This window comes from Mastacembelus armatus, chromosome 24 (genome assembly GCF_900324485.2).
Source record: "Mastacembelus armatus chromosome 24, fMasArm1.2, whole genome shotgun sequence".
NCBI lineage: Eukaryota > Metazoa > Chordata > Actinopteri > Synbranchiformes > Mastacembelidae > Mastacembelus > Mastacembelus armatus.
This window is the reverse complement of record NC_046656.1, coordinates 12,392,813-12,410,168: the sequence shown is the minus strand read 5'-3', so window position 1 is coordinate 12,410,168 and position 17,356 is coordinate 12,392,813. Positions and strand designations below refer to the sequence as shown.

Here is a 17,356-nt window from a genome sequence, read left to right as displayed (position 1 = left end):
CAGTTTGACTTATATTACATGTTGTATTACACCATATGCCATTACATGACTACTAATGGTCCCCCCCCCCCCCTAATTATAAGGAGCCTTGTAAGTGTGCAGATCTTTTCTGTTTTGGACATTATGGCTTCCCCATCTGCGTAGTTGCACATACCTGTTACATTAATATACCAAGCCAAATGCTGTTAGTGCTATACGGTCATTTTTACACCTCAGCTGATTGTGTGTTGTCAGCGTGTTCCTGCCAGCTTGTGTTGTTTGTGCGGTCCCCTCCTGGAGTTGGACTGTTGATGATGATTTGATGTGTCAGGTTTCATTTACACCTGTCCTTGCCAGAGACTCTGTGAAATTAATTGAGCCAAAACATTAATTTGCTTAAGGTTTCTGAAAATGTCCGACCAGTCATTAACATGCCTCCCATCAAAGCCTGTGTTTTCTGCTTCTTAATCCCTATCGCAACAGAGCAAAAATATCGGTGTTGCTTCTGTCTTTGTGTGTGTGGTTGAAGGAGAGAAAGAAAAGGGTAGAGAGGATGAACAGATCGGAGTAATGTGTTGCAATTGAATTTGATTATGAGGTTGTAAAAACGTCTGTTCTGCTGATTTTTGAGGGAGACTTTGTTCTTTAGTGAGAATTATTAAATAGATCATCTGGCAGTACAGTAATAATACAATTAATACTTCACAGCTGAACTCCTTGTACAGTTTTAATTAGCTCTTCGCAGAGCATCTGCCAATATGATTTACAACAAAAACATTTTTTGGGCATTTTTCACAGAGGTGCTGGAGGGAGAGCAAAATATATGATCTACAAAAAAAAAAAAAAAAAAAACGCTGTTGAAATTAAGTTTCTGTATTTAAAGACATTTTGGGCAGGACAATGGTTACTGACGTTTCACTGATTTTATACTGAGACACAAAAGCCGAAGGGGCTTAGAGACTTTGGTTTTTCCATGGCAGCTACTGAAGCTTTAAGGACCTAAATCATTGGTGGTTGGAGTGATTCACCTCTGACTTTACAATTCCCTTCTTTCTTCAACACAGAATACCAATGACCTGCTGGTCATAAGCTGCCCCTCAAGAATGGACACTGATGGAGATGAAAGAGTGAATAACAAGTGGGATTCTTGATGGGCTTACTGAAGGACCCATAGCACCGTTGATTCTGATGAAAACTGGAGGTGAATAGGGTGAGATGAGAGCAGGCGAAAGCAGAAAAAGTAACTGTTTTTGAAGTTTGACAGCAGCGAGACTGGCTCACAGAGGCTGTGTGAAATTTAAAGTTAAAATTGCAAACACCCAACATTAGCTTATTGAGTTGGGGAAAGTAAAAAAGAGCTGAATTTCTTCTGGTGTTTTTTTCCGATAGCAGAAGAAGCCAAGTCTTAGCAGTCATATTAAAAAGTCCGTGACAGATTTTTTAAAGTTTTGCTTTAGTTTTACAGTCATATTTTACTTTAAAACCATGGCCTGTAAACGGAGAACTGACATGTCGACGTGTATTAATACTGACATGCTGTAAACTGACCTAGATTTACAATGGAGTCCAACACTGACCAGTCAGACCTATGCTGCTGTGCACTGGCAGCAGTCTGCTCTCACCCGAAGAACAAATCATACATAGAAAAATTAAGTACAACCCATGAACAAAAAGCATAACCTATCTCTCACTCTAGCTGTCACTGAACACCTGCCTGTACTTTTCATTGGAAAATATGTCAATAAGAAAACATCAGCTGGAATTTATTGTTGTTAGAAAAAGAGGAAGACCTTGGTGAGAAGCATCTTCATTAAGCATAGGCCCATATCAAGACAGGAGATAGAATATCCATCCATGCATTAGCTAAAGCACTTATCCTGGGTAGGGTTGCACCGGGGTCTAAGAGACACAATGACAGGAACACACTGATATTTAAAAAGCTGCATCCATTCATCTTATCTAAATCCACTTATTATATTATTAAATGTTTGTATAGATAAAACCAATAAAACAAAATATATATCTTAAAACCTGGGCAAATAAAGCTCAGTCATCACTAGATGCAGTATTTTAAGTCAGAAAAGGTGATTTCCTTTTTGTTTTTATGAGAACAGAACCTTTATGAACACCACCCACAGAAACTTTATCCACAGAAAGAAGAGCCATCATAGTATAGTATTTGACTGGCAGGTGATGATGAAGACAAACACAGCCAACTGCTACCCATATCCATGTGAATATGTATGTATTTTTTTCCACCGCACTGTGGGAGAGGCAGCGATGTGCACCCTGTTGTGTCCAGTGAGGTAGAAAACATTGTCTGTTCGCAGCCATCCACCTGTCTGACCTGCTGACTGTGATGCTGGAGTGTGTAACCCTGTCGCAGGATGACCTCAGTGACTCACGGTGGTCTGAGCAGTCTGCCTCTGCACGCTGCTCTGCTCCGGCTCACCCTATGCACCGACATAAGTTCTGTCTCGCTGTGGGTGTCTGCCATCCTTGTGTGTTTGCTTTCCACTCTTGGCCTTATTACATTTTTTTACTGCTCTTTTTTTTTTTGCCTTGTTCTCTCAGATTCCTGCTCATACTGAGTCGTCTCTTTCTTTTACACTCTGTCTGTCATTCCTCTGCTTCTTTTTCCAGACCTACCCCAATGGGCCTTGGTGGACAGCAGGCGATGACAATTGTATTAGCAGTCGATTGTGGGGTCACTTTCACTCAGCCCCTCTGAGACTCAGCAGCACTGTCTGAGCCACAGAGACAAAGAAAAGGGAAAGATGACAGGGTAGTGAATGGAAAGTGTTGGACAACAGAGAGACTTAAGAAAGAGGAATCTACTGTGTATGTGGAGAGAGAAGGTTAAAGAAAAGAATAGTAATGAATCAGAGTTATGATGAAAATTAAAACACATGAATTTTTAAAATTTCCTTTTGTGTGAAATAAAAATCTAATCCTTTCGACATCAGGCTTGGATGATTTTTATGACTTGATCAGTGAACTCCACCTACATATGTTTATGTTTATTTGCTCTAGTTCTTTCAGCTTGAATAACACGAGTGAGAGACTGAGTGCCTGAGCGTGTGGGTGTAAAATCTAATGTAGAGAAAGCCCGCCATCTCTTGATTGACATTTAATCGCCATGGCAACGAGTGGGCTGAGAATGACTGCTCCCCTGAGAGCTTTTAGTCACCAGGTTGCACAAAAGAAGGGGACGGAGGATTTCTAATTGAGCTTAACCACTGGCTTTTTCCACACTTTTTTTCTGCTGAGGTGTCTGCACCACAAACGAACCCCATCACTCCCCCCCAACCAGCTGTTGAGCCACTATTCAAATGTAGCAGCAAGTCATGATTGAGTGTTAGATGACAATCAGCACATGCTTGTTGGATTCTTGCGGCACTGGCTGTCACAGCATTTTTGGCGCTAAACACATCGCTAATTGTTTCCCCTCTCAGTAGGAGGCCGGCTTCCAGCAGCATTGTGTTGATTACAAGATTCAGTAGTGGATTTCAGGTGCATAGGAACAACACAATGAAGATGACACTCTCTGGCTTCCAGATGGTGTTTGTCTCTTCGTTGTGCTCTGGCTCTGTACAGTGTTGACTCATCCCGCTGTCTCCTATTGCCTGTACCTCTGGCTTCTCCTTTGTCACTGTCTGTGCTCCTCTCGCTGTCTAAGACACTTGTCTCCTGCTAGCTCTGCATAAAGTGTGGAATCTGTCTGAACTGCTGAGCAAACAGTGAGACGAGCAGTCGCTCTAACGCTTGTGCATGGAATCCTGAAAAAGAGAGAAAGGCAGGTGGGTGGGAGGAGGAGGGGGAATCCCTAAGACTGTGAAGTGTAATGCGGTGTTTGTTTTCTATGTCTGAGTTCAGGCCTGCCTCTCACTCCCAACTGATATGAAAGTGGTATTGATCTCACCCTGACTATCCCAATCTAGTTGCATTTCATCTCCAGGTATCATTGCATATGGGTGTTAAAGACTCACAGAAGAGTCATGTCTAGTTACCATAGCATCCTCTTGTAAGTGCAGGCCCCATGCTGAGGTCCAAGTGTGGGGGCGTTTTGAGCGCTCTCTGCTGATGGTGTCATTCTAATGCGCCTCTCAGCGGGGGTCCAGTCAACTTACTGGAGAGTCAGGGTGGGCGGATTCTTGGATTAGTGTTTGCACAAGACGTTTTCAGTCAGTCTGCTTATTCCACAGGGTAAGGAGAGGCCAGAGCCTCCCACACAGCTGCTCTGTCCTCTGCCTGAGGCTGCATATTGGTTCTGGACAATAATGTCAAACAGTTTTTATGGACTCTAGCAGTGTTTGATACACTACATGATATGTGGTGATACTATATTATATTAAATGCATGAATTCAAACATTGGACAACATTTGCAGTGATGTTAAGAATTAAAAGTGGCACTGAAATTGAGCTTTGGAATACATCTAAAAGTGGCCTGATTGATGTTTTTTGATTATTTTATAAATTCAATCATGCTCAAAGCACTGAGAGATAAATATGAGGTGATTAACATTTTTAGTCTAGTATTTTTCAAAAATTTGCCTTTTCATACTCCTTCAGGCTTCTCCTACCCCTTCACCACTTCTCACAGTTCATACTGTGAGAAGGTGTCATAATATAAAAAGGTTGGGAACCCCTACTTTACTTCTTACAAGATTAAATGCATGTTTTTAGGGAAAACAATTCATTTGCTTAAAATACTTCTAAACTTTAATCTAGCAGCAAAGGAAACAGATTACCTATTATATCTATATATATATATATTTATTTATATTTCCCCCTTTTAGCTCCTATTAAAATGTGAAAGTGAGAAGGATAACTGGGAAAGAGTCATAAAGAGTCACGTTGATGTTAGGGTACAGTAATTTTGACATTTCTTATGATGTACCTCTTCTGGATCAATGCACAGAGAATGACAGGCTATACTAACGACCCACATAATACATCTCAGCAGTTCAATCTTATTTTAGTGCCATTTCCAGGATTATGCTGCAGCCAGAGCTCAAGGGTGGACAGTACATGTGATTATCTTGTGACCAGGCACCATTACATGGCAGCTCTTTTTTCTTTTTGCCTGCCAGGTATCATTCTGCTTTCAGGTGGGTCCTCTGGAAATTGTGTAAAGGAGCTGTATGTAAGGCTTGAGGCTGTACCGTTACTGAGCCAGTTCTCTGCTTCTCCCAGGAAATTACAGTTTCTCTCACAGCCACTCGCTCATACACAACCTGCTGGAGACAGAGAAAATTGACACGGCACAGAGAGATCTGGGGTTAGAGGGATGATGGTGGACTCAAGACAAAAGCTCATGTACTACTAACATACACCATTTGAGGGAGAAGCTAGATAACATTAGTTCGGCCAGATTATTCTGAAATCACATAGACGCAATAACATGCAGTATGTGAAATAAGATCTGTGGCACTGGTAGTATAGGATTTTAAAAAAAAAAAACTCAACAAACCTGAAATTATCATTGCGAGTTCTGTATGCTGCTGACCTCAGATCTCGCTCACACTTATCCGCACTTCAGTGGCTTCAGTGTCTTTTGATAAATTTAATTGAAATACAAGTGTTTAACTTTTATTTTTAAAAAGTTATTGATATAAATGTAAATCAAGCATTGGCTTCTTGGCTAAACTACACTTGGGCTGAGCAGGCTAGAAACACATTGGCTGTCAACATCTTATTTGACTGCCAAAGTAAGGAGGGATACAAGCCAAACGCATGGTTAAAAAAAGATTTTAGATGTGTGCCACTGTTGCTCCATTCAACATGAATTTAGGCAAGATTGTCTTTAACAGACCCTGGTCTGTTTGAAGAGCTAATTAACAGAGACAACTGTGGGAAGCCCTCCTATTGTTCACAGAAGCAGGAAAATGTTTGAAAGATATTCTTGCATCTTTTCCACAGTGTCTGCCATATACTGATTCACCACAGGACACAGTAGCAACCCAGTGGTGCAAAACACATTGTGAAACAGGATGATACACAATATGAGGGGTAAACAAACAAAACAAGGGTCTGTTTATACATGCATTCATAATTGCCCAAAATTCATTTGAGCAACAATTAAAAGCTTTCGTTGTTCTTTAAAGTTAGTATTAGCACTTGCAACATGAAACATGATGTTGATGGTTATTCTCATATACAGAAAAAAAAAAGATTTTATGCTGTTACATCACTTTTCCAGCATTAAAAAAACATCAAGGAAAGAGAAGCGACAAAGCCGTTTGTCATCGCACTGGCAGGAATGTTTTTTTTTTTGCTTGCATAAAAAGAGCACTGACAAAAAAATTGGCTGAAAGGACTGAAGGGAAATATGGCAGAAGAGGGAAAAAGGGAAAAACACAGAAAATAAGAAAACAAAGATAACGATGTTAATGGCCTGAAAAGTGAAAAGCAAAGAAATAAAGAAATGAAGGCAAAACACAGACAGGTTCAGAGTGGGTCACTAGAAGAGGAGTCATGAAAGAGACTCTGAAACGCCTCTGCCCATGCACTATGCATAGAGGTTTTGATCTCAGTCTAGGGCTCATGAATGCCTACTGATATTGCTGTGAGTTTTTACTTTTAAATATTGTCATCACATCTTTTTACACTGTCTACACAGCATGACTTGACCTGGCTAAAGCTATTCCTGTCTTGGTTGTAGTATGAGTTTTTTTTTTTTTACTTATCTGTTCAACTCCTAGCCTTGAATTGCAGAATAAGATAGTGAGTACTTCACAGGCTTAAGTCTAATTTGTGAAGATTTCCTTCATTTGAAATGAAATCTAAGGCATCATTTAGCTTAAGCTTTGTTATGCTGAGCATGGTTTAGCAATAAATTGATCTTGATCATTGTATTTTCGTTATTACACAGACAGTTTATAAGCCAGTACTTAAACTTACCTTCCTAGATATTTCTCAGTCCTGCTTGTCGTTTGCATCTGTAAAATGAAGCTGTGGTCATTTGGTGGTGCTAGGACTAACTGTGGGTCAATGCACATCCTCAGAAGCTGAGCAACCACTATTGAAGCCTTCACTTGGAGCATGCACACACCCCAAGTGAAGGTTTCAAAGGTAGAGCTGACAGGCCTGTGATGTGTTGTTCGAAGGAAGAAGACTGTTTGAAGCCAACCTTGCCTTGTCTTGCACTTAGATAGAGACAAACCCTAGGCAGAATACAGTGCAAAAAAAAAAAAAACCAAGAAAATGCAAGCTTTAATACAAGCCTACAATTTCAGAGGTCTGCAGGTGTTTGCATGTGTTTGCACTGCAGTCCCTTCTGCAAATAGTGTGCAGCAGCCTGTACTTTGGTGCACAGTGCTGTTTTTGTGTATATTTACTGACTACAGCTTGTGTGTCTCTTCTTTCAGACTTGGTTTCATTTACAGCTGTACATTTGTGTGTGTGTGTGTGTGTGTGTGTATGTGTGTGTGCATTTGTGCGGCATGTTTTGTGCTTTATCGTGCTGCTTATATCCTGGCCTGCTTTAGAAACGCAACCCAACCGTAACATATTGAGCCTTTCTGAAGAGATTTCGCTCTCTTGTGTGCTGCCTTTGATGAAAGTGTGTCACAGACTTGAGATGCAGTCGTTTGATGTGGTCTGATGTGAATTGGGGAGGTGACCTAGGTGCAATCACACATAAGCATTCACATACACACACGGTAGCTAATTATCTACTCCCAGATGTTTAGTTTTAGGAAGCATCACAACCCCTGGCACAGAGGGAATGCATATCAAGGGACACCAGTGGCAAAGGTCACCAGAATTAGCTTGTTTATTAACTGTGAGAGAAATACTTACTAAATGAGGGGAGGTGGTTGCTGACAAAGAGAAAAGTACCTGAAGACATTCATACATTTAACAGCCAGATCAGTTTATATGTTTGTGGCACATATTTCCAAACAAACTCCAAATAATATTAGCGCAAACATGAAGCTCTCAGGGGCCTTGGTGCAGTTCGTTCTGTCACATGTAAGCACTGTGTCATTTTTAGGTCATTCGTATTTGAATTCAGATATCAAACATATCCAGAGTTTAATTTTACCACTAACATTTAAATGTGAACACACTAATCGCAGCAGCTCAGTTACATTGATTGATTTCTGCTGTTGGTGTTTGTTGTTAAAAATGTTGCTCCATCAGGGTCATATCAGTGAACAGACAGTGGTTATAAAATGCGGTTGTGGAGAAGGCTCCAGTTATTGAGGCAATTCTCCAAGAATCCAGGCAGAAATGACTGAGAAAACCAATATCCCTTCACAAACACACAAACATGTAAGTCTTAATTAAATAAACAGTACAAGACATAGTGACAGATATGAGGAGCCCGGGGTCATGACGGCAGCAAATGGCACTGGCATGACAGTGTCAAGAGAGTAACAGTGAGAAATGTTGAGGCATAGGTCAGTTGGTACCAAGACAGCTGATGAATAAGGCAGTGATTGTGAAGAATGAATGAAGAAGCTGATAATCAGCGAACGCAAGTGTGATGTCAGAGCTGTGAACCAACACAACGCTCTATCCATGATAAAATCCTTAATGTAAAGCAGAGAAATTACATTATCTGTTTCAAAATTCCTACTTACATCTATTCATCTATTTACACCAATAACATGCATTGTCATGTTGTGCGAACCCAACCACCTGCAAGTCAAGTCGAGGAGTCTTGTGTAGTATATATCATGTTGACTCCTGACGTAGAAACAGTGCTATACAGAATCTCCTTAGTATTTGTTCTCATTTATTATTCACTGAATTTTCTTGTGATAATTTTTGCAAAACAAAAACCTTATGAATAAATTAGACCTCATAACTTCTTCAGAATATCTGACACATGCAAACAGTTGTTTCCGACATAACAGATGGCAGTATGTGATAGCAAATTATATGTATGTCACACTTGGGCATATCAAACACAGTCTGCGTGGTTCCTGTGGAAATACAGAATATTTTATAAACTGTGCAAAAGTTTTTTGTTTGTTTTGTTTTTTGCTTTTACTATGATGACAATTGAGGAAAACTACTTTTTAAACTATCTGCTGGAATAATCTGTCCCAAATACATATTTAAGAAAATTTTGTAGTATCCTAGTATCCTACTAGTTGGGAGTCACATAAAAGCTTGTTATTTTTGTGTTGCTAATTTTCCTTGTCAGAGTGGTCAAAAACAATTTCATTTTATCTCCCTACAATGCAAAAAAATGGTTTGCTCTGCCAACACTACTGTAAGGTCAAAATTTAACATCTAGCCTGCACCTCAGCAACTCCAGTGACCTTATAAATGTTGTTCACTGGAGTATAATGTATAATGTTGCCATGAGTTTGTCAGATGAAAGGGTTGAGCTCTGATTTTTAAGTCCATGGTTGTTTTTTTTTTTTGTTGTTGTTGGTAGTTTAAAAAGCTGCCAAACCAGCTTTTAGCAGTTCCTGCAGAGTGTTGTTCTTGTGACTCAGCTGCCCACTTTAGATATGAATGAACATTTTCTTGTTAGAGATGGACACCTCAGCCCACAGTGAGGAATCTGACAATGTCAGTATGTTCTCCCTCTGTCTCCGAACTCTTTCTGTTTCTCCATCTCTGTCACTATCTGTCTGTCTCTCTATGCCTTTCAAGTTTCATGTGCTTCCAGGGCGCTGGTATTGACAGCTTGTTTTTCTTCACAAACTGCTGAGTTTTCGAGAGACTGTCGCTTCCCATTTGCTATGTAATATTTCAGCGTGAGGTGTTTCTGGGTGTTGTTGCTACAGGGATTGGGAAGTTGGTGACTTGCATTAAAAACAATTTGTGTGCTGTGACGATGTTGAAAAGTTTGGATGAAAAGGTAAAAATTGGAAGACATCTTTTTATCAAAAAAATATTTTGGCCTTCTGTAGACTATAAGTAAAGTAGCTCTTGGTTTCAAATCTAACTACATATTCACTAAACCCTAATCCTAAAACCAAGTGGTAACCATCACATAGGAGTCTGACAGGACCAAGATGTCCTCAGATTCATGCTCAAAATGATCCTCAGAGACAAAGAAGTGCGAGTACACACACACAGGTCCAACGTCCATTAATTCTTTCTTTGGAAACTGGTAATCCTAACCCTTTAATAGGAAGACACAGTTGCCAATGTTATTTTAAAATCTGATAACATCCATTGCTGGCTTCTTTATGTTGTGGGTGGGTAAATAGGCTCCTACACAGCGGTTGTGTTAGTCGTTAGTCGCAGGGCTGTTTTTAATGGAGCCTAACCTCTAACCCCACAAATTGATGTAGTCAATTAATGATGTGTTCCTAGGTTTGCTACTGTAAGCTTGTTGGCTGGACATGCTAATGATTGCAGCTTACCATAGAATGAGTAAACATATTGTTTAATATATTCCTTACGTTTCTGCTCTTATGCTTAGGAAAAGATAAAAAAAAAAAAAAAAAACACTAAACCCACTCTTTAATTGCATGACTACAGCCTCACTGCTTCACTGTGTTAAGAGGTTAGGTTGCTGCCCTAAATTTGATTTTACAAGGTTAAATAAAGGTTAAAAAAAAATAGAAATGCACAATTTAATGTGCCTGCCATGAGAGGGTGAGCTAATGGTCAATTATCACGTCTTTGGTGAACATGACTTGTGTCCAAATAAGTTAAGTTCTTGGAAGATTACTCATCAAATGTCCTGTGATTATCTTCATTTGTAGATCAGATCTCACAATGCTTTAATATAGAAACACAAGAAAATCCGGTTTCACCTTATGGTTTTTCAAGAGCTTTGTGCTGTTTTAAGAGTATCCTGTGTGATTTAGGTTTTCTCTCCTTGATATAAAAGCATGAGTAGGGTTTTGCCTGCTGTCCCTGAGAGAGCACTGGCGTAATAGCAGCTGCTCAGTCCTGATTAGAGCCACCGTCCTTCCAGAGATAGGCCCACACATCTTTGTCCTCCTTTCTCTCCCTCTCCTCCTCCTCATCTCTACGCTCTTCTTCTGGCTCCCCACCACCTTCTAAAGTCATGCTCCAAGCTGCCACTTAAAACTCAAAGTCACACTGCATAAGTAGTTTTTCCCTGTTTATATCCCGGCATCTTTTTTGCAGCCCACCCACACTTTTTACTGTGAAGCAATATGCATAATTTTTAGCTTGTTGATAATAAAAATAAAAATCCAAACATGCATGTGGTTTGTATCCAGGCACGTATATATGCAGGACCGCATAAGGTTAATCTTGGGAAGGAAATGTATCTAGATTTGTCTTCTGAAACAGTACACCCACACACACACACACACACACACACACACACACACTCCTACAGATGCAAACACACAACAGCTATGAGTCATAGCAAATGTAGCATCAAGCTCAGGTGTGTGTTGTACTTCTTACGCTTTACTGTGTGTGACTGTCACTTGGCTTAAGCTCTTGTACGGTAAATGAAAACACACATTTGAGGTGGTTTACTCTAATGTGCTGTGACTGTGTGTGGATGTTCAGTGTGTCCGTGGGGCAACTGCAAGCTGTACATTTTCACTCTGCGAACAAGGGCAGTGTCTGTATGTAATATGTAGGTTTGTCGTGAGAAATTTCTACTGTTTTGACGTTAAGTGCAAATCAAACTACAAGCAATAAAAAATATTGCAATTTTTTCCACGCTTGGCTTGAGGATTTTGATTCCCCACATTGTCACATTGTGTTTCTTCTGCCATTTTGTTGGCTCAGTTATGTCTCAGGCTCTGTGTGTGCTTTGTAAGGTGGAGAGAGGGCTGCACGGAGTTTTGGAGGAGGAGGAAGGGCTTCAATATCTCAACCAAAGTGATGTAAGTTATGTTTTGAGCATCTTATACATATACATCTTTCTGTGTGCGACACAAGCCGGAGGAACTCCTTTGACTCAGGGTCAGGGAGAGTTAAACTGCAACATGTGGGATGTCTTGCTCTTTATGGATTATTGAAAACCACATTTTTCAATTTTAGAGCCTCGGTAACTTTAGGAGGAAGAAGTAGTGGCACACAGCCCTTTATGTAATTTGGTTTAGTTAATTACAGCAGTTGCATAAGCATGCAGCCAATGGTCAGTCTTAAGGCACAATTAACATTTTTTTGGAAATTTTAAATAAAAAAAACAAGCTGTTCAGTGCCAAATGACTCATTTCACACTTGGAAAACATTTTAATAAACTAAGCCAGGGATACACAAAGCAACACAAGTTTGGCTGCTCAGTCTTGTTGACACTTTCAAAACGAAGCTGCATAATAACCCAACATCGTAGGACTTTGCAAAAAGTAAAAAGCAGAAAAAAAAAAGAAGAGGAAAGGATAAACGTGAACACGGAGAAGGAGGAGAAGAGAAGCTTCCGTCCTTTCTCCCCAGGGCTGAGCAGGAGCAGATTGTTCAGCCTAAGGCAGGACATGCTTGGGGGTTTTGTGAATGAAATGGACGCCTTGGCACTGTGCCCGCACATTACACAGCTAGGTTTTCTCCTGTCGTCCTTCCAATCCCTCCCTTGCTGGCCTCTCTCCCTCCTATTCATCAGGAGACTTCCCAGACTGCAACATGTTGGAGTCCAGTTACCATCACTTAGCAATTTCTGCTGTAGGAGTCAGAGAGTCAGCTCTCTCTGATGTTCTCTCGCTGTCTGCATGCAATTCAAAAATAAGCTTTAAATTATTGTTAAAACATAATGTTGCCAAAGCAGTATACACTCTACACTGTGAAAGGATTATTATTGAGTTTCAAACACATTTAAAAGGTAAGTTGAGGCAATTTCAGCCATAATATTATGGAGTTAAAACAAATGTTGTAAAAGAAATAAAATCTAGTCTTTAAGTATTATAAGCAGTATTGCTTTCATAATATGATCTTATTGTATTTGCTATTGACATGGTTCCTGTTATACAGTTTTTCACAATAAAAAAAAGAGATCTATATATTTCAAAGGCTGTTTTTTCTGTAAATATGTGACAATAAAAGTAAAACATCAACTCCATCTTTGATGTATCTGTTTCACTCACATTACTTCTTCTTCACATTCACTTACTTAGTGATTTACAGGCAAACAGACACAGACCTTCTCTTCTTTCTTCCCATTGCTCTCTGTCCTCCCACTGATTCTGAAGTGCTCTGTAGCCATAATCACTAATGTTTCATCATGTTACATGGCATTTCAAACAGGTCTTTGTGCAGAGAAACATGGCTCTGTTTGAGTTGAACAGCGCACTAGTTCTTTTAGAATGAAGGTGTGCATCGGGGAAGACAGTGAACCTGTGTTGATGATCAGTTGAATCTTGGCTGTTGAAAGTTTTTATATGAAACTTCACAATTAAAGAATGTGAGAAGATGTGACTGACCTGCAGAATTTTCACACCTCACAATCCAGCGTGGTTTATACTAATAACTTTCAAGCTTTGTACCTGTCACAGTATAATTTTTTTGACATCCCATTAATACGCCACTACTGTCTTTGAACTATTCCTGCAAGACACACATCCCTCTTATCATACTGTCAATGCATCATACATATCACACTATTTTCAGTTTTTTTTTTCAACACACAGCATGTACCTTATCACAAATGACAGGTCTTTCCTTTTCAGCCCTGAGGCACAGACAAGAAGATAGAGCTGTTATCTTACACACGCTGCTTTTATTGATGTGAGAGATAAAACTGCACAAGAGATGTTTGCATCCATTCAAACAGCCAGTCATTTACACTGTGCACTGATGAAGACCCTCAGAGGGGGCAGAGGCTTAGATCCGGTGTCTAGAGGAGGCTTTGCCCTGTCAGCGTCTGTCTTCCCTGCATAGATTCAGGAAAGAAAAGAAGGGTTCCCAGGATACCTCTATTGATCTGGCGCTATTCCCTGACTCGTTTTTTCATCCTTTTCTTTATCTGACCACCACCCCACCCCAGAAAGGTAGAGCGAACCCAGCAGTTCCCATGCATTTGAGTCTCTGCATGTGTGCTATGTCTGCAACTCTGTGTGTGCGTGAATGTTTAAGAGCTGGAAAATGTGACACCAGGAATCCATGCAACTGTCTCAGAGGATTAAAATCATATTGTGTTATCCAGTGTTTGGGTGATGGGGGGAAGATATTCATGAGACTGAAAGTGCTGGAATATGCAGGAGAGATATTTTTTCCAACTATAGCTTTGTGTGTGTGCGTGTGTTTCCTCAAAGAAACTATGATGACTCATTTATTTTCTCAATGTCAGTAACTATACCTCTCTCAGTTTTTGCTGTGCAGCCCTGTTAGACTAGTGCCTGTCTGTGACCTTAAAGTCCCTCACACAGCTGAAGTATCTCTGGATTAGCTGTTATAGTGGCCACTTAATGTGTTCTCTCTCTACATCTGTGTGTCTCCCTCACTCCTTCCTTGCACCTTCCAGGCTGATATTTTGATCTGTCACAACACACTTTGCTCAGCGGGCCTGTCACTGACTAGCAGTTTGGGGGTTCACACATATGCTTTGTGTCACTGGATCCCCTTAGGTTAGCATGGGAGTCGGGGCTTTCCCATAGTGACACTGTCTGATGGTGTGAAGTCTGGCGTAAAAAATGTGATTGTGTGTGTGTGTGTGCACGCAATTGTGTATGTCAGTCTGTTTACTTGAAAGGAAGAGGTTTGTGCAGTGAGTGTTTTAGAAGCAATGATAGGTGTTTTATTTATACTGCGTCCATCATATTCATGAGATGCTTTGAGAAATGGCATGTTGATGTGGGCACAAGTGTGACAGAGAGGATGTGCACATTGATACAATTGTGCAAACATGAAAACATTTGATAAGCTTATAAAAGCGGATCCCATAGTTACTGTGTGTGTGTGTGAGTGTGTGTCTATAAGCCTCAGGGGCGATAGCAGTGTCACTTATGATGGATGAGGCGATATACACTGCATGTCAATAATGGGCTAGCTCGCTTTCCTCTCATACATTCACACCTTCCTCTTAGAAAAGCCTGCCTTTTTTTCAAATTAGCATGTTACGTGACTAATCTTCCTCTCCAGTCGGCGCGCCTGTGAAAATAGGACACTTTTGAGTCTGCTGTGCGGGAGCTTTCTGCATTTTCCCAGGGGTATATAAACTAAAGAGGCACATTAATATATCAATGGATGACTTGATCATAGTCAAACATACACATGTGCTGGTGTGTCTGTGGCTCTGCGTGTGTTTGTCAGTGAAAGCGTGTGCACAGTTCTGTGGAGCCGCCTCCTTTATTTGCATGTCTGGAGTGAACATCTATCATCATCATCAAGGCGCTGTAAAACAGCGAGGCAGGCAGGCGCCGCCGCCGAGCTTGGGAAAGAGACTGAATACACTTTCAAACCTTTACCGCAACGATATCAAACATTTCCTAAACACTTTCACCTCGGGGGAAACACACATTATGCACACACATGTACCCTCCCTGATGCAAACAGACAGTTGCTGTTTTATATCATTTTGCTTTATTCCTGGTGTCTGTATAGGCGTATTTTCCCAGCATTCACCTTGCCACTCACTAAGCCCAGCATAGGGATGTCTTACAAAAAACACCTGGATTGTTCATTGATCTCATACATTGTTCAGCACAAAAATAGTAAGAAATAATCATTTTTTAAAATTCCCTCTTCCTTTACCCACTGAATTTTTTTGAATGCTGATGATGGCCAGAGTGGTTTGATCCATTTTTTGGACCCAGAGGGGATTATTGGGCAATACTAAAGAGAAGCGGGGAGCATTAAAATGGTACAGCCTGATAGATAGAAGAGCGAGAGACAGTGTGTGTGAGCAGAATAGTAAAAAGAGCCCCTGAGATGAAGAGAGGGGATGCGTGGTGGGAGGAAGGGAGCGAGAGTGAAGGAGGGAGGAGTATGGTAGAGCGGAGGCACAGAGCCAGAAAATTGCATTGCGTGCTCGTGATTAGTTTACCTCCTGGGTCTCATTCTGTCTCACCACCCTCTCTCACTCTCCTCTCACTTTCACACAGGTTCTCTTCTACCTCTAGTAGCTTCGCCTTGTGTCTGTGTCATGCCACTCTCAGTGCATCCCGCCTCCTTCTACTTCCTCTGTCACTACATCACACTGTCACTTCTCTCTATTCTCTCCTCAACTCTCTTTGGGGCGGTTATCTCCACTGCCTCTCCTCTCTGTCTCTGTCCTCCCTTCCTCTTTTTTTTCTCCCACTGTGCTGATTTGGCGTCCACTCTTGTGCCATCTTCAGGACTTGAAAAATGCATAATGCCACCTAACCTACACGCAAGCCCATCAAACCCTGAAAGAAGAATGACTCTGAGATGTGATTATAGAGAAGATTTACACAGAAAACTTTCAGTCAGTCAGAAAGGAATTTTAACACCATAAGCCTGCCCTGCTAATTATAGTCTTAAGAGCAATAAACATGAGCTAGAAGTGTCTGGCACAGTAAAGCAGAAATGCTGACACTAAATGGAAGCCTGCCTCCACATGGCCCTTTCTGGTTTGGTGCTCTTTGAAAAGCAAGTGGGTCAAGCCTTTTTTTTTCTTAATCCACACATAATCTGGTCCCTCCTCTGGAGCAGCCACAAAAACAGTAGAGGACGGGGGAGTGAAAAACAGACAGAAGGAAAAGAAAGAGGATGTCACATCAGGCTGTCACACAGGTTTTCTCCAAGAAAAGCATTTTAAGGTAGAAGAAGGCCACAAAGTAAAATTAAAAAAAAATATTACTGTAATTGAAGCCTAATATATAAATAATAATAAAATCTGCTGTAAACATTACTGTAACAGGGGTTTTAAGAAATGTGACATACTTCAGACTATGGTGACTGCAGGCTTGGTGTATACTATACAGTCTCTCAATAATGCCTATTTCATAATATTGGGCAGCGCTGCATTATGCAGCTTCAATTTTATCTGTTGAATCAAATCAGTCATTTAATTAAGCTCACCATTCATTTGATTACCCATCTGGATATTGGAGAGTGCAGCCCCAGTGCTGATGATTGCTGCTAATGCCCAACTGAAAAGATCAATATGATTCTGTATCTGAAAGGCAGCATCTTTTCTCTTTAGTAGTGATACTGAATCTGCACCTCCTTACCTGTATCATGTTTTAGTCCATTATTGGAGAATGACCCCAGATTATCTTAGATCAGCCTGAAACTCTGACTGTCCATCCATCTGAAGACTCTAAGGCCTCCATCACATGACACCTGTACCTCTCCTCCCCCTCTTCTTTGTGTGTGCGTCACTCCTCCTCTTCTTCACTTTCATTTATTCTCTACTTCATTTTTATCATTTTATGTCCATTCATCTGGTTTCTTCTTTTCTATCCTCTCCTCTCTGCTTTCTACTTCTTAGTGGTGGCACAATGTCACATGATCACAGTGCAATGAGTTGGTGTATCTGGGGACCACTGCTAATGGTGACAAATGACTGGCTGTGCA

General features: G+C 40.7%; 1 protein-coding gene across 1 annotated transcript in view; it reads left to right on the top strand.

The window, feature by feature from the left end:
• Positions 1 to 17,356, top strand: part of xkr6b (XK, Kell blood group complex subunit-related family, member 6b) — a 38,980-nt gene that overhangs the window by 13,107 nt on the left and 8,517 nt on the right. The window lies entirely within an intron of this gene.